This window comes from Saimiri boliviensis, chromosome 7 (genome assembly GCF_048565385.1).
Source record: "Saimiri boliviensis isolate mSaiBol1 chromosome 7, mSaiBol1.pri, whole genome shotgun sequence".
Taxonomy (NCBI): Eukaryota; Metazoa; Chordata; class Mammalia; order Primates; family Cebidae; genus Saimiri; species Saimiri boliviensis.
In genome coordinates, this window is record NC_133455.1 from 40,619,883 (window position 1) to 40,643,812 (window position 23,930).

A 23,930-nucleotide genomic window follows, 5' to 3' on the forward strand; every position below is an offset into this window, starting at 1 on the left:
CTGAGGGTGGTGGCATGTACCTGTCGTCCCAGATACTCAGGAGGCTGAGGTGAGAGGATCACTTGAGCCTGGGAGGTTGAGGCTGGAGCTGTAGTGAGCTGCGATTGCACCACTGCACTCCAGCCTGGGCAACCAGTATGAGAACATGTCTCTAAAAAATAAAATAAAACAAAATAAAATAAAATGAAGAAGAATGGCCAGTTTATAGTACTTGTTTCATAAGAAAAAAATATGTAGCCATTAAAAGAAGGGATATCTTTAAGTGCCAAAATGGAAAGATACTTACGACTCTCTTTTGAGTATATTTAAAAAGTTGTCAAATTGTACATATAATAATATATTCTAATATTTCTAAGAATAAATATGAATTCATTTATTTCAACAAATACATACTGAGTACAATGCTATGCATCAGGCATTTTTCTAGGCTATAGGAATTCAACAGAATAAAACAGTTTGGTTTTTATTTTTGGGAAAAAAAACCTTGTTGGCTGAGTGTGGTGGCTCACACCTGTAATCTCAGCACTTTGGAAGGTCAACATAAGAGGACTACTTGAGCTCAAGATTTTGAGACCATCCTGGACAACAAAGTGAGACCTTCTTCCTGCTAAAAATAAAAAATAAAAAAATTTAGCCAGAGTGATGGCACATACCTGCAGCTTCAGCCACTTGGGAAGCTGAGTGGGAGGATCACTTGAGCCCAGGAGTGTGTGCCTGCAGTGAGCTATGATTGCTCCACTGCACTCCAGCCTGGGTAACAGAGCAAGACCTTGTCTCAAAAACAAAAAAATATTCCTACCTCATGGAGCTTGTAGTCCTTGGTGGGGTGGAGCAAGGGGGAGAATGTTGGACAGAGACAGGGCTACAGTGTTGGAGAAGACAGTCAGGGAAGGCCTCATTAAGAAGGAGATATTTGAGGACATTCCTAAAGGGTGGATGTGGGAAAAGAACATTCCACCTAGAAGGAAGAGGAAGGGCAAAGGCCCTGAGGCTGAAGTGTGCTCAGTGCATTAGAGGCACAGACAAATGGGAAACTGTTTTCTAAATAATTTCTGGCCGGGAGTGGTGGCTCACACATGTAATCCCAGCACTTTGGGAGACTGAGGCAGGCAGATCACCTGAGGTCAGCAGTTTGAGACCAGTCTGGCCAACATGGTGAAATCCTGTCTCTGCTAAAAATACAAAAAATTAGCCGGGCATGGTGATGGGTGCCTGTAATACTAGCTACTCAGGAGGCTGAGGCAGAATTACTTGAACCAGGGAGGTGAAGGTTGCAGTGAGCTGAGATCATGCCACTGCACTCCAGCCAGGGCTAAAAGAGCGAGACTCCATCGCAAAAAAAAAAAAAAAAAAAAAAAAAAAAAAAAAAAAAAAAAAAATCTAAGTTTTAAGTTCAGGGGTACATGTGCAAGATGTGCAGGTTTAGGAAACTCTTAACTGTAGTTGCTCCTGGGGATTGAGAAACATTCCCTCTTTTTTTTTTTTTTTTTTTTTTTTTTTGAGGCAGAGTCTTGCTCTGCCACCCAGGAGTACTGTGGCATCAGAGCTCACGGCAGCCTCAGCCTCCGAGGTGCAAGCGATCCTTCCGCCTCAGATCCTTCCAGCTACTCACAAGTAGCTGGAACTACAGGTGTGCACCACCATGCCTGGCTAATTTTTAAATATTTTTTTTACAGACAGGGTTTTGCCATGTTGCCCAGACTGGTCTGGAACTCCTGGACTCAAGCAATTCACCTGCCTCGGCCTCCCAAAGTGCTGGGATTACAGGCATGAGTCACCATGCCCGGCCCATTTCTCCTTTTTTTTTTTTTTTTTGAAGAGATACTCAATTTTAATTTTATATGCTGATGTATTATTAACATGTCAAATTAGATGTGTACACCTTTTTAAATTTTAAACCAATTTGCTTTTTCGGGAAGAATTAGAAAACAAAAGACCTGATTAGTCTAGCACATGTCAAGAAATTAAACATAATGCTCAAAAAGCATCAACATTTTCTTAGAAAATGACTCAAGAAATTTTTGGTCAAAATTGCATATTGATATTGCAGGATTATTCAAGTGTTAAAATTAATCTCAGTGGCCTCAATGCAACATCAGTTTCAGTTCAAATGCCTCCTGTCATAATGACAGCCCCACACTGATTATTTAAATCACGTCTTGCCAGACACTATAGCCTCTGACAGCAGATTTGCGTTTACTTTTATTGAGTTAGGAGAATTTGTATATGAGAATATTATGAGATGTCACCATTGCGATTCATTGTCCTTGAGCAAACTATCAGCCTTAATAGAAACGAAGGATTCCTAGAAGCAACATGTTAGACGAAATTGGCCAATACTATTTGTTGGCTTCTTCATTCAACGTTTAATTGCATATTCAACAAAAGTCCTTCTGGGCTCCCACTGAGGCAGCATCTCAAAGCTTACATCAACTAACTTTGATGAGATTAAATTGAGATTTCCTTCTGTCTGTACTCACTCTGTTCATTTTTACTAGCACTGTTAGTCTTTTCAAGAACTGTGGGACCTCTCTCCTTCCTTCCTTCTCGCTTCCTCCTCTTTTTCCCTTTCCTTCCCAACTCTTGTCCATATTTACCTTCCTGTTTTTTCTCTGCAGCGTAAATTGTACATTTCTTTTCCATCTACAAATTCCGGCTGATATTGCCCTCACCTTCTCTCCTCCTGTTTTCTTTTCCCCTATATATTTCTTTTTCTACTTTATATTAAATGTTTATGTTAACAGGAAGCAGAAATGTATGGTAATAGACTTTGTACCTTTTCACCTCCTTTTTAACAAAATAGAAAACAGGGAAAATGGAAAAGAAACTGTAAACATACAAATTCATTAAAATATTTTTCACTTAATAAAAAGGAGGAGCACAGTGGCTTACACTTGTAATTCCAGCATTTTGGGAAGCTGAGGCAGGAAGATTACATGAGCCTAGGAGTTTGAGACCAGCCTTGGCAACCTAATGAGACCCTGTTGCTATTAAAATAAAAACAATTTTATTTAAAAAAGAAAAACAAAGCCTTGAGCAGGTGGATTCCTATTACTATAATTGAGGTGAAGGTGTGCCCTGTACAAGGACTGGCTGTAGGTAAATTAGAGGAGTGTTGTTTTGGTGACCAGCAGTTGCATTAATTAAAAGGGAATTTAGAAGAGACCTAATGGGGTGTGGGGGTGGGGGGCACGGTGGCTCACACCTATAATCCCAGCACTTTGGAAGGCCAAGAAGGACGGATCACTTGAGGTCAGGAGTTCAAAACCAGCCTAGCCAACCTGGTGAAACCCGGTCCCTACTAAAACTACAAAAAGTAGTTGGGTGGGTGCTTGCCTATAATTCCAGCTATTCAGGAAGGCTGAGGCATGAGAATTGCTGGAACTGAGGAGACAGAGGTTGCAGTGAGCCAAGATCACACTACTGTACTCCATTCTGGGTGACAGAGCGAGACACTGTTTCACAAAAAAGGAAAGAAGCCTATTGAATACTCTGGTGTCAGTCTCCATTCCTGTGCCCATAACAGACATTGCCAACCAATCACAGCCCTCTGCCCACCTCTTCTGGTTGCAGCTCAGGATCCTTCTCAACACAAAACTCCAGGGAGCCCTACCACTCCAATGAGGATGAAACTTACCATCCTGATTTCCCATAAGGGTGAAACTTAAGCTGTTTTGGAAGGATCTCTTCTAGAGTCATCTGCCATTGGGGCTGGGCTGTACCAGTTCTCCAAGACCACCAAGGTAAAGACAGGAGGCCCCTCAGAACTACAACTTGGATGAGCTGGTCAGAACTTTGCCCCAAGGCACCAACATCTAAAAGGCAGAATTTTAATAATTGTTAAATTATGTAATTTTTCTTCTGCCATCACTACCTCTTCAGCTGGAGTGGAAATATTTCTCTGTCCAGACACAGACCCTTCAGGAGCTGATGTGTGGAAAAGGAGCCAGGGCCCGGAAGTGAGGAGCACTTTGCTCGTAGCCCAGGCTCTCTTCCCCTCCTCAGTCTGCTCTCTCCCACCCCACAGCCTGACTTGGTGCATTCTCATCAATTAGTGATGACACTCTATGTGTTTTGCGCCAGATTTCAACTATCGCTAAATGTACCTCCAGACTTTTGGTCTTTTTATATCAGATAATGGGACCCGTTTCACTGCACAGCACCTCCTTGTTGATGTTAATTGGAGGAGTACTGGAGCTAAAAGCACAGTTTGAAAATATGAGTCAGAAACCTTAAAAATGCCAGTCTTTTTAACCTAGGGATTCCATTTCTGTAAATTAAAGAAATAAATATTTGACCATCCACACACACAAAAATTTCTTCAGAGCTGTGTTTGTAACAGAAAATAAAAGACTATCGAAATCTCTAATAATAAAGAATTGGTTATTTAAGAATAAAAGCTCCATTCCTATGGAATTTCATGCAAAAATTTTAACCCCATGATTTATTCTTTAGGTTTGTAATATATTGCTAAGCTTTAAAGTAAAATTGTAAACATTATAAACAACATCACCTGTTTTTTCAAAAATACTGTATATGGAAGCCAACTATATAAAAATAATACCAAAATATTACCAACAGTTATCTCTGAAGTGGGCTTATGAATTATTTTTATTTTCCTCTTTTTCCCAGCAGTCAGTAGGTTTCATATTTTCCAAAATGAATGTATAAAATGTCTGTAATATCAAAAATACAACAAAAGCTTTGTTTCATTTATAGCCTCTTTTTCATTAGCGATTATATTAAGTAGGAAAGAGTATTGAGAATGCTTAAGGTATTATAGTACAATATGAATTCATTTATTGTATCATTTGTTGAGTTTTTGTAGCAATGATTTTGGAAAGAGAAGGAACACAGGAGTTGTAACAAAAGCAAGAGTTGCTCCATGGTAATGAAGCACTGTTTGTCTAAACTCTGCTTATCCTATGATTGATTTGTGGGGTGGGGACATTTTTTGCTTATTCTTAATGCTACCAAATATAGAAATATTGCTGCTCAGTACAATGCAATGCCTGCTGAACAGGAGGTTGTGAGGAGCAAATGGATCCCAAATGAAAAAGTGCTTTTTAAACAGTATGGTGTCTGGACCCACACAGTGTTATGAAGGTATTATCTTATAGACCAAATTCTTCATTGGTTGGATCTTTAAACTGATTCTTTTGCAATGATGGAGGTACGACACACATAGTTGTAATTTACAACTTACATCAGAGTAAGGAATAGAACGACCACATCAGATACGCATTTCTGACCATTTGTGGTTCCCCACATGTCCTGAGCTTAAACTAGCTTGTTGTTCCATTGACTTCCTTTGCGTTGCAGGGGGCTTAAAAACTTTATTTCCTCTGAGTAAAAACAGCACAGAGTCAAAAGAGTTCAGAATGAAAAGCAGAACACCAACAAATCTCAAAAGATCAGTGAGTTCAGAGTTGGGCTTCTCAACATATGCTTCCTGCAGCAGCAGTTGCATCAGCCAAGGCCACATCGTGACTTCCATGGACCAGGGACACTTTTGCCTTCATATGTCCCCTCATTCATTAAAAATAAATAAACAAATAGAATTAATATTTTTAAACTGCATTAATACAAAGATGAATATATTCTATGTTAGATTTCTCATATACATTATTATCATGTTAATTATTTTATTCTGATTTTAATAAAAGAGTAAAATCAAACTACTTTCATGGTCCACTAAAGTGAATTGGAACATAGGCACTGTGTTTACTGTGCCTAATGGATAAGTCTGCCCTGGCACCATCTGGGAACTTACTGAAAATGCAAATTCTTGAGCTCTATTCAAGATTTAATGATCCAGAAACTTAGCAACATCCATTTCACAAGCCCTTCAGGTGATTCCAAGGCACACTCAAGTTTGAGAACAACTGGTTTAGACAATTCAAAGCTAGACAGATAGAACCTCTCTGCAGAAGCTGAAGATTTTTTTTATCAACTATAAATTTACTGATAGAATAGGCAAACAACCTTCACTGTCGTGGATTGATTTTTAGAAATTAGATTGGGTAATCATCCTTTTGACTATTTTTTAAACTTAGCTTTCTCACATTAGATATTTAAAGCCCTGAAAAACAGTGTCACACAATGGGCTCCACCACTCAGACTTTAAATAATTTCATACTAGTAAATTGTAATCTTTGGAGAGAAAAGTCATACACATTCTTGTTATAGTCTACATAAATCTATGCAACACGATGTGTACATTTAAAAATAAGTCACTGCACTATGCAAAATTGCACAATAAAAAACCACAGGCCTTATGAGGTTAGGGCATACCGTTTTCACTGACGCATTAAAAAAAAAGAAATCCAATTAAAAAAGCAGTTAACAGTTTTTTTCCATCATAAATAGTTAAAAAAAATATACAAATACTGGCCGGGCGCGGTGGCTCAAGCCTGTAATCCCAGAACTTTGGGAGGCCGAGGCGGGTGGATCACGAGGTCAAGAGATCGAGACCATCCTGGTCAACATGGTGAAACCCTGCTCTCTACTAAAAATACAAAAAATTAGCTGGGCGTGGTGGCATGTGCCTGTAATCCCAGCTACTCAGGACGCTGAGGCAGAATTGCCTGAACCCAGGAGGCGGAGGTTGCGGTGAGCCGAGATCATGCCATTGCACTCCAGCCTGGGTAACAAGAGCGAAACACCGTCTCAAAAAACAAACAAACAAACGAAAAAAAATATACAAATACTATAATAAATAAGGGATTTTACCTTGAAAGAGACCTGAAATTTGCTTGTGGAAGAAAGCATCTGAAGGATTATAGCTTTTACTTGTTATGAAATTGTAAAGGGTTAGCTAAAACTCAACAGTTGTCACCATGGGTGTGGACAAATGTGGCTCAGGGTATGCATGGTGAAATAACGTAGCTGGTAGCTGTTTGAGGTGTGGGCATTTTGTGTAGCCCTGTGCAGCTTGGTTCATCTGGGTGCAGTCTTCTGCATACACCTAGTGTTTCTCTTGTGTGAAATTGTGCATAAGCAAATGCAAAATTTGCATTGTGTTCAGATTGTTCCCTAATAGGACAAATGCATATTCCCACACAAGCACTATAGCAGAACTGACTTTGTGTACATATGTTATAATCTAATATACAAATTCCATATGTAAGCACTATTTCTACATCTGTATTCTGATCTCTGTACCTTCTGTGGGTTCAATGTCATTGCTTTATATACATCATTAAGTATGCATGGATGAGTAAGAGATTGTGTGTTTATGCTAATGTAAAATAAATTCTAAAAGAAGTAATAGTTACTCAGATATGATCCTAAGAAATTATTTTGCATGTCAATACAAAATATTTCAATTGTGAATTTGATCAGTTGTTACATTTACTAATTCCAAGGAGTGAGTGGCAATAAGATTAGCCTAAAAAAGAAACCACTTCTACCCTGGAAAAAAATTGAGGGTAAAATTACATTTTTTATTAATGTAATTTTATCAATGGTTTAAAATGAGTCACATGCTTTATTTATACACATTTTATTAATGGTTTAAAATGAGCCACATGCTTTGTTTATACACGAATGTAAATGCTTCAAGTTGTCTTATTGTGATGCTGATTATGGTAGTTTTAATCTTTTCCTTAAGAATTGTTTTAAAAAATCGAATGTAGATAGTTCTTGTTTCTCATGGTTCTAATACGCACAAATTCCAGTTACCATGGTTGAGTTAAATAACACCAGTTCCCAACATGGTTCAAGTTTTAGCTACCATGGTATATTAGCCATGAGTAATTGCATGAAGTCTAAACTTCACGGCTAGCTCTTCAGTCCACAAATCACTGAGTAACAGATGCATATCATGATCAGCAGCTTATCACATCACATCTCTCAACGTTTGTCAGTGAATGGTCACTGAGCATCTCAGTTCACACACAGATAGCAAAGCATGCAGTTGTATTGCCTCCTTGCCTCCCAGGGATAAACCTATGTGACATTTTACAAAAATGAATAACTGAAAGAGGGAATTGGCCAACAAAAGCGAAAGTGCAGCAAAGAAGCGAAAATGCTAACACTGGAAGCGAATTTTGACTTTCATGTAAATGGAGTTATAGAAGAAATAGCCGATCATGGGAAGGGTGACAATGTTGTCTTTAGAAAGACTCAATCTGTAGACAGAAGAACTTAACTAAAGGGAACTTATTGGCATAAATGAGGAAATGGTTGTGATGAAATGGAGGAAGATGTCCCAGAGGAAGACACCAGCAAAAATCTTGACATTAAAGAATTTCTCACAGATATTTCATGACGTTGGAAGTGCAAAGGATAAAATATTGGAAGCTAGTCCAAAACTTAGAAGAGTGTATAACAATTAGTTGAAACACAGAACTAATTCTTGCTCCATATTATGTTAGGTAATGAGAATAAGACAAGTACTGTTCAAACTGCTCTTTCTTTTTTTTTTTTTTTTTTTTGAGACAGTCTTGCGCTGTTGCCCAGGCTGGAGTGCATGGTGCAATCACCGCTCACTGGAGCCTTGATCTCCTGGGCTCAAGCAGTCCTCCCACCTCAGCCTCCTGAGTAGGTAGGACCCCAGGCACATGCCACTACACCCGGATAACCTTTTCTTTTTGTAGAGACAGGGTCTCACTATGTTGTTTAGGTTGATCTTAAACTCCTGGGCTCAAGCGATCTAACAGTAAGATTAATGTTACATTAACAGTAATATTAGCAGTAATGTTAATGTTTTTACAAAAACAACTTTAAAGGTCATAAAACTATTGAAATTTTCCCCTTGATTATTAAGGTATCTTTGCACATTTCAGCCTGGATGGCTGTTTTTACCATCACATGCTACTATGAATTGAAGACTGCTTGTATAACCCATGGAAAATGTGAATTTACAGTTACCTGTAAACTATCAACAGTAATGATAAATGTGATAAAATGTTAATTTTTTAAAAAAAACTAGGATAATCTTGTGTTCCTTCGTGCCAATAAGCCAATCAAAATGATTTTTGTGTGGCTTCTTGGCACGAAGCAACACAAAAATTACACATAATCATTTGTTCAAACAAGATCAGAGATAACCATTATTCATGAATTCTCATCCCATTTGGAGATAGCCATTATTTATGAATTCTGATCCCAGTTGAATTTTTCTAAGGCAATCAAGTATTTCGATGGGACAGAGCAAGGGAGTAGCAAGAGTATGAGGAAGCTGTCCAATTATTGAAAAAAATTGTTTCTAATGTGTTATTACTATTATTTTAATCCCCTATTTTGAGAAACATTGAAAATAATTTCATCCCATCAGTTCTTGGAGGTCTTGGAACCAAGTGAGTCAACGTTAATCGAATCTTCAGTTAAAAATATTTAATTCAATTATTGCCGGGTGCGATGGATCACATTTCCCAGCACTTTGGGAGACCGAGGTGGGCAGATCACTTGAGGCCAGGAATGCTAGACCAGCCTGGCCAACATGGCAAAACCGTATCTCTATTAACACAAAAAATATGTTAAAGACAAAAATATTTAGTTCAGCTAAATATTTTGGTAACATATTGTATAACTTGCAGGTAGATCTTACCACCTCTGAAGAATAATGTCCAATATAAATAAGATAGACATTTTTAACATCTCCTTAGCAATTCCATACTAGACCATAATTACAAAAGAGGAACAAGAATTATGCCAGGCTTAATAATGTTTTATGGATGTTTTGAAAATCACTACTAAATCTACCTTGGGCTGAGCTTGTTTCAAGAAAAGCACTACCAAGTGATTCTTTAAGCATTACCTTTGTAACAGTTAACTCCTCTGCACATATATATATATATATATATATTTAGAAATTTATTTCCTTTTTATCAAATGACCAGGCTCATCTTCTTTAATCAGCTGGTGGAAGTAGGATTTTCAAATACATTTTTAATCATATTTACACACAACTGCCATCCACTGTATTTCACATTTAAGGCTTCCTGCTGGCTTTTGAAAGTCAAGTTCACTTGGAGAATAATAAACCTTTGGAGTATAAGCTCCATTCCTCCCACCAAATGAATACTGTTAGTATGTGATTCAACACATTTTACTGCATTGAGATAGTGAGAATTTCTCTTTTTTAATGTTGTTTACTGCAAGTAAATGTTTGTGCTCTCTACAATTGTGCCTACATTTATACAACAAATAACTGGAGAAAAGTAAAATATATAATTAATAAATCAGTTGTTTACCCTCTAAGAAGCTAAAACATCGGATTTTTCCCCTTCTTACAAATTGACAGTAAATTTTACTGAAATAAATGAATTACTATGTGTTTTGACATTATAGAGACATGCCTTCAGCCAACGTTAGACCAAATGTTATAAGAAACGTAAAACTCAGACAAATTTTTTAAAAATTTCTAAACTACTACATTTTTGTGGTATAAATGATTGATTGAAATTTGTTGGAATTCCAGAAAAATGAAAGCCCTCTCAATGAAAGCAATACATATTTATAAGATAATTGGCAATCCTGCAATATGTTTGCTTTAGCACAGGCAATTAAATACAAATACAAAATAACAAAAATAGGGAATTGTATACAAGTGTGTGGAACACGTAGACTAAGGAAAAAATAGAAATGAAGCATATTAAATTACGCTGCCATTCGCTTATGTTTGTGTAATATTTTCAGAGACGATTAACATAGAATTTTCGGAGTGTTCCATATGTGGAATGCATTTGAACATTACTCTTATATTTTCCATATTCAGAAATCTAAGTCTGATTTTGAAGAACCAGAAGGAAATTATGACTACAGCTATGTAAAGCAGCATACTTAGGCCAAGTCCTCTTGAGGAAACATTAGACGCTAATGCCTATCATCGGCTCGCCTTTGCTGTGTGGGGCCATTTTTATACCAATGGGAATGTTTAGTGGCAAATTGTACTTTGAACATTACAGTTGAGCAAGCCAAGTGGCTGCTGCCTTTCAGATGCCAGATGCAGAACATTATTTCACTAGGTACGGAAATGGGATAACTTTCTCTGAAGCATCTACAAATGTGCCAAATACTGTGCCATGCACATTCTATTATTTTGTTTAAGAGCTTCATGGCAACTTTACGCAATGTGTCGACTGTATTCATTTCACAGATGAAGAAACTAAAATTCAAAGACATCATATGATAAATAAATCTCCCAAACAGAATGCTGAATGAAAAGTGCAAGTGACAGAGGATATTAACAGTATAATAGAATTTATGTACTTTTTTCAAAACATGCCAAATGGTGGTACATATTGCCTAGGTGTAAATACATATGTAGTAAATGTTTAAGGATATGGGCAGAAGTGACAAACATAAAATTCAGGATGGTTCTTTTCTGATGGAAGTAAATGAGGTCAGACAAAAATATACATAGGGGCTTCTGTTCTATTTGTGTGTTTTATTTTTAGGCTGGGAATTGAATATATGAGTAATCATTATATCATTCTCCATGTCACCTATATCTCATTTTTATGTGGCTGAAATATTCTGTAAGAGCTTAAAAATTTAAAATAGGTTTGTCAACTTGCTGAAAGCCACACAGCCATTAAAGAGGAGGTGGAGCTGGATTCGACCCCAAGCCTCTTGACACTGGAGGCCACACATTTCTCTGCTCCTTATACCTTGCACCAGCTGGACTTTGTTGAAGCCTGCATGTGTTAACAGTTTATCTAGAAATGAAGGGGATAGACCAGGGATGGTGGCTCACGCCTGTAATCCCAGCATTTTGGGAGGCCAAGGCACAAGGATTTCTTGAGCCCAGGAGGTCAAGACCAGCTGGGCAATATAGTGAGATCTCATTTCTCTAAATAAAATAAATAAATCGAAATAGCGAGGCTAATGGATTATCTCTCTGTGACTGTGAACCACTGAATGTTTGTGGTGGGGAGAAGGCGCAAGAAGAACCAAATGGGTGTGTGTTTCATGGTGAAGGAACCAATGCTACTTGGAAGAATGATACTGGAAACTCACCAAAGTCCCTTTCCTCCTAAATACCACAGGCCCTTCAGCTGCTACAGCTGTAGTTACTACTACATTCCAAACTTCCCCAAACATTGGAATGGGACATTATTTTAAAACTAGCTAGTTTAGTAGCCACTTCAGTATAATAGTGAAGCTAAGTACATGGCCTTTAAAATTCCATCGCATTCATAGTTCTTTTTAGGAACAATATTTAGGAATAAGCGGATACTGGCTGCAAAATTAATTTGTGATACACTTTTGAAGTACTGCTGTTAAAACTGCTAAAACTGACTTCACAATATGTTCCTCTTTTCCTCATTCCATTCCCAAGCACTTACCTAGTTCACAGAAAACTATGATTGGAATTAAGCCTGGGAAACATACATTTTTACATATTTTACTTTGCTCTATAGATTTATTATCTCTTACTCAATTAATTAATGTATTCCTAGCACCTAGCTTAGATCCTCACATGCGGTAGATAGCCAATAAATATTTGTCAAATTGAATGAGTAAATGTGTGAATAAACATGAGAAATATTACCTGCTGTTTGCATTTTTTTTTTTTAATTTGTAAGGAAGGCAGAGTATATAATAGCAGAGTGTGGTGATTTAAGAGACTTAGAAGGAAGTCAGGGTTTGGAAACAAGGCCAGGGGAGTTAGACCACCTCTCTGGAATCCTTGATCTATTATGTAAGACATTTTAGGCAAACTACTTAACCTTTCTTTTTTTTTTTTTTTTTTTTGAGACGGAGTTTCGCTCTTGTTACCCAGGCTGGAGTGCAATGGCGCGATCTCGGCTCACCGCAACCTCCACCTCCCGGGTTCAGGCAATTCTCCTGCCTCAACCTCCTGAGTAGCTGGGATTACAGGCACGCACCACCATACCCAACTAATTTTTTGTATTTTTTAGTAGAGACGGGGTTTCACCATGTTGACCAGGATGGTCTCGATCTCTTGACCTCGTGATCCACCCGCCTCGGCCTCCCGAAGTGCTGGGATTACAGGCGTGAGACACCGCACCCGGCTTACTTAACCTTTCTGAGTCAGTTTTAGCTTCAGAAAAAATAAGGATAATAATAAAGCCTTTTGTTTAAGGTTGCTGTGAGGACTACATGAGATAATACCTCGTATTAGCTGATCTTACTTTGCTATACAGAAATGCCTGAGACTGAATAATTTATAAGAAAAGAAGTTCAATTGGCTCATGGTTCTGCAGGCTGTACAGGAATCACAGCACCACCTGCTTCTGGGGAGACCTCAGGTAGTTTTTACTCATGGTGGAAGGCAAAGCAGGAGCAGACACTCCATAAAGAAAGCAGTATCAGGAGAGCGAGGGGAGGTGCCATACACTCTAAAATGATCACATCTGGTGAAAGCTCACTCACTATCACCAGGACAACACCAGGGGAATGGTGCTAAACCATTCATAAGAGATTCCCCCACCATGATTCAGTCACCTCGCACTAGACCCCACCTCCATCACTGGTGATTACATTTCAGCATGAGATTTGAGTGGGACATCCAAACAACCGTAAACCTCTAAAGAGCTGAGCATATTTCTAGACACATAGTAAGTGCTCAATACATTTTAGCTATTATTTAGATCATTTTTGGTTCTAGCTATGTAACCTTTGTTTCTAGGAGAGAGAGAGACAGTGTTTACATCTCATTGCCCTCTAAGTACGTTTCTTAACAACAACAGCAAGAACAATAACAAAACACTTCACAGAGCTACCAGTCTTTTTTTTCCCCCTCATCAAAATTTTTATTTCCTAGTAGCAAAGTCACTGTTCACCTACTACTGCAGAAGAAAAATGACTTTAATCTCAAAGGCAACATTAAAAATAGGGAAAAAGAAAACGAATCAATAAAGGCAAAGTTCATAGAAACAGATGATTTGAACAGAAAGCAGTATTACTGAGCATTGGAGTTACATGCACAGGCTGAAAAAAATACACAGATAAACAGGACATCTGGAAGAGAAATGACATGATTTGGATTTTGATATCTAACAATTTTGCATGTCAAACTTTCAAAAGAAGCTGTGTAACTGAAAAGCCTTGAAATACAGAACTATGTTCAGTGATTTCATTTTCTAGCAATGTGTTTCTTTCCATGGAAGCCAGATTACATACTCACATGCAAATACACACACACACACACACACACACACACACACACACACACAAACACACATACCCGCATACCCTGAATCAGTTATAGTCCTCACTATGGAAAATGTGGAGGTTGCTTCAAGAAAAAAATATCGAGATGATAAGGCGTATGAGGGTTGGATTAGCATGTTATTCCTTATTGCTCCTGTTAATCACCAGATGTAGCCAGTATCAGTCATTATAAAATATTTGTTTTTTTCATGTTCAGGATTTTTTAAATAATTGTTTTAGATAGGAAAAAGTTACCAAAATTTATCACTTAAGGGCAACAGCTTTGAAAGAGTTTTTATCACTATATCCAATAAAGAATGCATTTCATTGCAACCAGATGTTCTATTTTATTTCTTTCCTTACTAAAAAAAAATTTTTAGAGACAGTGTCCCTACATGTTGCCCAGGCTAGACTGCAGTGGCTATTCACAAGCACCACCACAGATCACTGCAGCCTCGGCTCAAGCAATTCTCCCCACTCAGCCTTTCAAGTACCTGAGACTACAGGCCCATGCCACTGCACCCAGCTCCCATTTCTTTTTTGTAATTTTGATTGTGATGCACTACATTTATTTTCACAGCCACTAGTGGGTCATGACCCATTGTTTGGAAAACACTGTCTTAGAATGTTCTGTTTAAACTTTCCCACTGAAGTATCCCGAGCAGCAGGGGAGTGGGAAACTATGAGATGGGGGCAGGTTTGAGAGAGGGACTCAGAGGGCCAGCCTCAAGTGCAGAATTTATTTGAAGTTTCTTTATTTCACCATTAAAATTTACTCAACTTTAGACACCAAACAGGACCATTAGTTTTCGTTAAAAGGTTTTAAATCTTCCATTTCAATAAGAAGATGCTCTAGGATACATGCTGTGTTATTCTGGGACTGCTTCTCCTGCTGCCTGCTACCTGGTCCTACAGAGGGTATGCCTGCTGCAGTCTGCGAAGCAGGCCACCTTGGATGATAAATTGACCCCTAGATAGCATTGGAGCTTACCATGGTCTCATGGCTGCCTGACCATTATTCAGCAGAGGTCGTGTGGACAATCTCACCAAGATGAGACATTACTCTTTGGTCAATGTGGCATGTCTGACTATGAGCCCTGTGCCTTTCTCTAGCACTTCTGGCTCTGATGGCTGGAAAGGTGAGTTTCTAACTTGATGACTCAGACCCTCATTAACCCACACCGCACATGCAGGGCCTCCAGGCAGTCTGCTGTCACAGAAAGCACACAGACAGTGCTAACGAGGTCATCCTGCAATGGGCTGCAAAGAGTTGGTAATGATGAGCCAGATGATGAATGTGGAGCCATGGAATCCATCATTTTGAAGGGAGAACACGTTAATTCTTCTCTTTCCGTCCAACTGGCTTGACAGCAGCTTGACATCATCCTTCCCCTGAGTCAGCCGTCACTGAGACAGAGTGTGCCCGAATGAAGATGAGCAAAGAAGTAAATAAACGGGGACAGAGAGCCTTTTATATTTTTACCACTTCCTTTTCCTATTTTGTATCAAAGTATGCCAGTGGCTGGGTTGGGATCCAAAGATGAGATTAAATGTTTGCTCAAAAAGAAATTCTTGGATAAATTCAAACCTTTCCTTTGCACAATGACATCCAGAAATGTGGGAATAGGTATATGCATTAAAAACAACAACAACAATAGACAAACAAAACAAACAAAAAAACCCCAATACAAACTCAAGAAAGAAGAACTCTTTGATAAAGCTATAACTATGGATATTTATAGATATAGATAATATAAGTAAAGGAGCTTAGGCAAAGAGCTTTGTTTTATAAACTCAGAGTGGAAGATTGTTGCAATAAACCCTCTAAATGTTAATGTAAACTTTGTCTCTCTCTTTCTTTTTCTGCTACTATGCTACCTATTGTCTCCATCCATAAACCAGGCTCTATAACTAAGGTAGATTTAAGCAGACTGCGCTATGGTAGAGGAAAAAATAAAAAGGATCCTACAATTTGAAAAGCTGAGTCTCTGTTTTATTTTTCTTTTGAGACAGTGTCTCACTCTGTCACACAGTCTGGAATGTAGTGGCATGATCCTAGCTCCTTACAGCCTCAACCCCCTGGGTTCAAATGATCCTCCCACCTCGGCCTCTCAAGTAGCTAGGATCATAGGTGTGCATCACTGTGCCCGCTTAATTTTTAGTTTTTATTATTTGTAGACAGGGATTCTTATGTTGCCAAGGCTGATCTCAAACTCCTGGGCTCAAGAAATCCTCCCACCTTGGCTTCCCAAAGTGCTGGGATTACAGACATGAGCCACTGTGCCTGACTGAGCCTCTTCTTTTTAAAAGTACAAGTAGTTTCATTTATTTCGTGATGAAAAGAATATAGTACATGTGTGGAAATCTGGACTTTGGAAAGTTGAATGCTGTGTTTCCCTGGCTGAAAACATAGTAATAAACTTCAAGTCAAAGAAATTGTTTCAGGCAGAAACAGCTGCTGTAATAATATTTAATTATCTTCAAGAAAAAAAGAAATACTTTATTTGGCTGCAGAATTTAAACATAAAGCTATAAAATTTGGGACGTGAATCTCATTGCCTTCTGGGGCATTTATGATTGCCAGACATACTTAAATCATGGATTTGAAATGTATAATCACAAATATTTCACCTGATAGTTGTTTCTATATATATATATATAATAAAAAGGTCAAATCAGATAGCAAAACTATTTTGTTAAAAAGCTAAAAATATTGTTGGATGACATAACATGCTGTTGGATGACTTATGAAACACAGTGAGACGATAGAAAAATACTGAAGCTTATAAAATGCAGATTGGGTTTATTTTTTAGCATCATGCCTATAGGTATGGTGAAGAGAATGCCATTTTTGCTTTTTCATCCCAACTCATTTCTATGTGGGGTCTCCCAACCGGCTGGAAAGCCTGTCAGCCATTACCAGCCACCTACTGAGGCTTTAGTATCTAGAAAGTAACTAAGTAACCGAAGTCCGTACAGATTACTGGTATGCAGTCAAGACTGATTTATAGCAAATTATCAAATTGTCAGAGATATTTTATTTATTTATATTTTTTTAATTGTCAGGATTATTAGCATATCCTAGAAATCATCGTGACAATATTTTAAGACATATGTAGTTTTTAACTTTTATATAACCTATTCTGATATATTCACTAATCTTATCACTACAATAATAATGTGAAGCAAGAAATATCACTTCCACTTTTTTTTTTCGTTTGAGACAGGGTCTTGCTGCTCTATTGCCCAGGCTGGAGTGCAATGGTATGATCTTGGCACATTGCAACCTCCACCTCCCAGGCTAAAGCGATCTTCCCACTTCAGCCCTTCAAGTAGCTGGGACTACAGGCATGTGCCACCATGCCAAACTATTTTTTTTTTCTTTTTGTATTTTTGTAGACATGAGTTTTCACTGTGTTGGCCAGGCTGGTCTCAAACTCCTGGACTCAAGCAATCTGCCCACCTCAGCCTCCCTGCGTGGTCCATTTCCATATTTTCAATAGAGAAGCTGAGGGACAGAAACGAGCTGTACCCCAGGCTACTGGATGTCCCCTTTTATAAATTCTCATAGCACCTGAATCTTTCCTATATACCACTTACCACAATAATAATTAATTAACAATAATTAATATGTCTATTGTGAATTTCCTGAGAGCAGGGACCTGTTCCTTGGTTTATCACTAAATTTTGATCACTTAGCCCAAAGCCTGGCACAGAAGGGTGCCCAAAAAGATTTGACAATTGAATGAAAGTGCAGGTAACATTTTCTCAAGTCCCACAAGAAATAACAAGCAGATCTGTATGTTAGTATAATTTGAATCTAAATCTAAATCATCTGCTAACCAGCCTCCAGAAAACTTCTCATTTAACCTTGGGCAGCATCTCTAGAAGAGGGGTGCACACTGTATGTTGCCCACAAATGTTTCGCCATCTGTCATGCTGGATTTGAATATGTATTTGCACTTCCATTCTGTTTAATTCCTTGTTCAAGGAGACCTACCCAGAACATACTCTGGCCTTCTAATTGTTTCTTGCAAATTCTTTCTTTCCTACTTTGTCCCTGTAGGATAATCTTGCTCTATTGTAAGCAAACTCATTATGGAGGTATTGTGAGAACGTACAAGTAAAATGCATTGTTGCTGTTACTGCAGTTGTCTTGGCCATTTTTATTCTCTTCAAGCTCTGATTTCACAATTCTACATCTTGGCATATAACTACGTCTCTTAGTGTGCTGTATGATATATGATTATTTCTGTGTAATTTTCTACAAAGACATTTGAGCTATTTCAAAATATAAAAACTTCCTTCTTTCTTACTCAGAACCACTCTTTGAAATGATTTTCCAATGTTTCTAACTATGGATTTTTTCTGATAAAAAGCTGGTGATAGGAAACGGTTGATGGTTACAGTTAAATCTATGAAAACTTAGCATGCAGGTGAAAGATGAAATGGCAAGCTGTCTTTTGGCATTATTCATGGGGCTTCTTGGCTAGGATTTAGAATAAGGATGGACTTTTTCATCAGATGAATCTCATTTATTTCCTTTCTTTAACAATGGATATGGTGGTTCCCTTTAGCTAGGTAAACAGAAAAAAATGAAAAAGGAGTTTTCAAAGTTTATAGTTTAACATCATCTGATGGCACGTAAATGTCATCATTGAAGACAGGATTTAATGTTGAACAATGTATCAGTCCATGTCCTGAGGCTGTTATATGATTTTGATGTTCTATAAAACTAAAATTAAAATCTCGGATAGCCTGAGACATTGCCTTCATGGAGTTACTAACAACAAGGTAGAGTTTGGTAAAAAGCTCTTCATGCATGTTTTATTCTTTTAACTTTTCTCATAAAAGAATTTACCCAATTCTCTTTTCTTATGTCTAATTAAATCTGTGTTTTTAGTTAATAAATACAAAAAAATCTGGCTGGAGGCAGTGGCTCACGCCTGTAATCCCAGAACTTTGGGAGGCCGAGGTGGCTGATTGTTTGAGCCCAGGAGTCTGAGACCAATCTGGGCAACATGGCAAGACCTCATTTCTACAAAAAATTAAAAAATGTGTGATATTTTGGGTCCCGAGTAGACGAGTCTGATTTACGGCATTCCCTAGGCTGTGAGGACTGGGATGAAAGCTGATCTTTAGCACTGTAAATGCTGAAAATTATAGCAAGCCTAGATTTGGTGTCTGTCATAACCAGTCTCTCTCCACTCAACGATCACTGTTGATACTACTCCTAGAACTATTAAAATCAAAGATCATGTCACTGTCTCTGGTAAAATCCTTTATTAGGAGCAACAGCACAGAGCACATACCCATCAGAATGCTACTTACCACCCTTCCTAAGAACATGCTGACCTCTCTTTACCTTCCCAGTTTCCTTTTCTACCACCCCTTACTTTGAATGCTATGTCCCAACCCAAACAAACAATTTTGATTCCCTGAGCACACCAAGCTCTTTGGTTTCCACGTCTTCTCATGATGGTCCTGGACTGCTCCTCTCACTGATGGTATACCTATCATCACCTACCTTCTTCTGATCCATATTCAACTATCCTCCCATTAAATATTAGCTTCCGCCTTCTCTCTTAAGCAATCTTTTCTTGATTTCTCAATTATTGAGTAGATCACGTTCTTCCCTTTCCTCTCTACTTAGTGCTACCTACCCTAATGATTTATTTTTTATTTTCTGTAGAGATAGGGTTCCAAAGTGCTGGAACCATTGTATCCCACCCCCTAATGCTTCAGCTTTGTACATACCTCTATTACAGCACTTTATGCACCCTGCTTTAATTATTAATTCGTCCTGCTCCCCGACTTGTCTCTTATAAATGTGAGCAAAAGGCTGTGTTTTTTCATTATTTGTCTCCCCAGTGAGAGACTACTCAGCACTGAATAGTCACTTAAAAACTGTTTGGTGAATTAGTCTATATTTTTACCATCAAGGTGAAAATATAAAAAGCATTTTTACAGAAGTGGAGTGGAACAACCTGACATATAAAGCAGGACAGGAGCCAGCACTTGTAATCTCAACACGTTGAGATGGAGGTGGAAGGCTGAGGTGGAAGGATCATTTGAAACCAGGAGTTTGAGACCAGCCTGAGCAGCATAGCAAAACCCCTGCCTAAAACAGTAAGTAAAAACTTAGCCAGGCATGGTGGTACATGACCCAACTCTTGAGAGAGAGAAAGAAAGAGAGAAAGGGTAACATTTGAATAAAAACTCAGTGGTGAGGCCAGGCACAGTGGCTAACATCTGTAATCTCAACATTTTGGGAGGCTGAGGTAGGCAGATCATTTGAATGCAGTAGTTCAAGTCCACCCTGGGCAACATGGAGAAACCTCGTCTCTACAGAAAAATACAAAAATTAGCTGGGTGTGGTGGCACATGCCTGTAGTCCCAGCTACGGGGAAGGCTGAGGTGGGAGGATCACTGGAGCCCAGGAGGTTGAGGCTGCCATGAGCCAAGATGACACCACTGCACTCTAGCCCAGGTAACCAAGTAAGACTCTGTCAAAACAAAACAAAACAAAACAAAAACCCTCAGTGGTAGAATGGGTGATCCATTTATCATACATAGAGAATAAATTGGACAAAGAAAAAAAGAGAGAAACGCTTTGCTTTTCTATAGCTGCGATCAGATTTTATATCTCCATGACGAACCCTAACTCCAGTGAGAGATGAGGTGGCAGATTTTAAATTTACCAAATAATGGTGTCTCAGTGTTTCCATTTGAATAGTCTCTTTTGAATGACTCACGATATTTCAGATAACTGCTCAGTTTTCTGGGTTTTGCTTTTCTTCTCCTTGCTCATCCTCAAGATGCCATCTTTGTATGAGAGAGTGACAGCTCGCAATTTGTTAGTACCTTTGTGGGGGACCTCTGATGTGGAGACTATCAGAAGGTCTTCACTGGTTTCTGCCATGAAGTTTCTCATCTGTTCTGGTTTCTAGACTATAATCGACTGAGATATGGCTGGTTCTTCCTGGCTTATAACTTATCAGAACTTGTATTAAAATACTGGATTTGCAACATCAAGAAGCAAAGTTGCTGCACTGTACACCTGCACTGTTCCAACCTCAGGACTCAGCTGATCTACTGTCCTCTCAGCACTTCCTCTATTGCTTCATCAGGGCACACGGGGATATTTAAAGTCCATGAACAACTACTTAGGCCACCAGGAAGAAGAAAAACTTTTTCAGGCTCATCTATCGAGTTGCCTCCCTTTATCAATACAACATTATTGTTCCATGCCATGCTGGACACAGACAGCCCGATGCCACAAGCCGGGCTCTATCCAAAAACCTGCAACTTCCCTATGTTAGTCTGCTGGAGCTCCTATAACAGAAAATCATAGACTTGGTGGCTTATAAGCAACAAAAATGTATTTCTCCCAGTTCTGGAGACTGGCAAGTCCAAGGTCAAGACTCCTGCAGATTAGGTATCTGGTAAGGGCCCATTTCCTAGTTCAGAGACGGCACCTTCTCCCTGTGTTCTCACTGGTGAGAGGGGCAAGGTAGTTCTCTTGGGACTCTTTCCTAGAGCATTATTCCAATTATGAAGGCTCTGCCCTTATGGCCTAATAACCTTCCAAAGGCCTTGCCTCCAAGTACATTACTTTGGGGACTAGGTTTCAACATGTGAATTTGTTGGGAGAAGACACTAACATCCAGCCTATAGCACTCTCTTGGGTTGGCCTGGGGAAGTAATCCACCAGTACAGCTGCCTTAAGAAAGACCTTACACATCAAAATGAATTTATCATGCTCTCCCCTAGTCAAAATTTTAGCCTAAGAGGAAGAAATTGATGCCAGAATGTAGATTTAGAGAATTCCTTTTGTCTATTTTCATTTTCTTTCATTTTTTTCTCTTTGGTTTTGTTTTGTTTTTGAGACAGGATCTTGCTCTGTTGACCAGGCTGGAGTGCAGTGGTGCAATCTCAGCTCACTGCAGCCTTTACCTCCTGGGCTCAAGCAATCCTCTCACCTCAGTCTCCCTCCCAAGTAGCTGGGACCACAGGCGTGTGCCACCTTGCCTGGCTAATTTTTGTATTTTTTGTAGAGATGGGGTTTCGTCATGTTGCCCAGGATGGTCTTGAACTCCTGAGCTCAAGCAGTCCACTCACCTCAGCCTCCCAAAGTGCTGGGACTGCAGGAATGAGCTATTGTGCCTGAACAATATTCCTTTTGCTATAGTAGCCAAAACAAGGTGGTACTGGCATAAAAACAGACACATAGGCAAACGGAACAGAATAGAGAGCCAAGAAATTAATCCATATATTTATATCCAACTGATTTTTGACAATGATGCCAAGAACACTCATTGGGGAAATAACCATCTCATGAAGAAATGGTACTGAGAAAACTGGACATCCATATGCAGAAGAATGAAACTAGACCCCCATTTGTCATGCTTTGCAAAAATCAACTCAAATGGATCAAAGACATAAACATAAAACCCAAAACAATAAAAACTACTAGAAAAAAATATAGGGGAAATGCTTCAGGATATTGGTCTGGGAAAACAATTTACGAACACCTCGGAAGCACAGGCAATAAAAACAAAAAATAATCGAATGGGGTTACAAAAACTAAAAAGCTTTTGCAAAGCAAAGGAAACAGTCAAGAGTGAAGAGACAACTTAGAGAATGGGAGAAAATATTTGCAAAGTACTCATTCAGTAGGGGATTTATATCCAGAATATACAACAGAAAAAAAAAAAATCCAGTTAAAAAACAGGCAAGTTATCTGAGCAAACATTTCTGAAAAGAAAACATACAAATAGCCCATAAATACATTTCTAAAAGTTCAACATCACTAATCACCAAAAAAATGCAAATCAAAACCACAATGAGGTATTATCTGGCCCCCATTAGGCTGGCTGTTAATCTAATAGACAAACAAAAACAAAAACCTCAAAACCAAAACAAACAAATTAAAAGAACAAGTGCTGGTGAGGATGTGCCAAAAAAGAACAACTCTTATGTACTCTTCGTGGGAATATAAACTAATATAGCCACTATGGAAAAGAAGTATAAAGATTCCTCAAAAAACTACAAATAGAACTACCATGTGATCCAGCAATCCCAGTACTGAGAATTTATGCAAAGGAAAGGAAATCAGTATATTGAAGAAACATCTGTACCCCCATGTTTATTATAGCACTATTCATAATAGCCAAGATATGGAATCAACCTACATATCCAAAAACAGATGAATGAGTAAAGAAAATGTGGCATATATACACAATGAAATACTAATCAGCCATAAAAAAGAATGAAATCCTGTTACCACGAATGGATCTGGGAGACATTATATTAAGTGAACAGAAAGTTAAGCATCACACGTGCTCACTCATATGTGGAAGCTAAAACAAGTTGATCTCATAGAAGTAAAAAGGAAATGGTGCTGGGGAGGGGAGGGGAAGGGATCATACCTGTAATCCTAGCATTTTGGGAGGCTGAGATGGGAGAATGGCTTGAGCCCATTAGTTTGAGACCAGACTGGGCAACAAAGTGAGATCCTGTCTCTGCAAGAAAAAAAAAAAATTTTTTTTAAAGCCAGGCACAGTGGTGTGTGCCTGTAGTCCCAACTACTTAGGAGGCTGAGGCAGGAAGATTGCTTGAACCAGGGAGGTCAAGGCTGCAGTAAGCCACAATTATGCTACTGCATACTGGCCTGGGTGACAGTGAGACCCTGTCTCAAAAAAACAAAACAAAACAATTCCTGTCCTAAAACTTATTCTCTTGAGTAAATTAAACAAAACAATTCCTGTCCTAAAACTTAATCTCTTGAGCAAATTATTTTG

The 23,930-nt window shown here is 38.6% G+C and overlaps 1 long non-coding RNA gene across 6 annotated transcripts in view; it reads right to left on the bottom strand.

Moving 5' to 3' along the window:
• Positions 1-1,402: 1,402 nt before the first annotated feature.
• The window catches only part of LOC120364923 (uncharacterized), an 85,716-nt gene continuing 63,188 nt past the window's right edge, over positions 1,403-23,930 (bottom strand). For 4 of the 6 annotated variants that reach the window (XR_012518386.1, XR_012518384.1, XR_012518383.1 and 1 more), the window contains one exon: positions 1,403-23,651. This is a non-coding gene — a long non-coding RNA (uncharacterized LOC120364923). The remainder of the gene's footprint in view (positions 23,652-23,930) is intronic. The other 2 variants (XR_012518388.1, XR_012518387.1) reach the window with 2 other exon arrangements.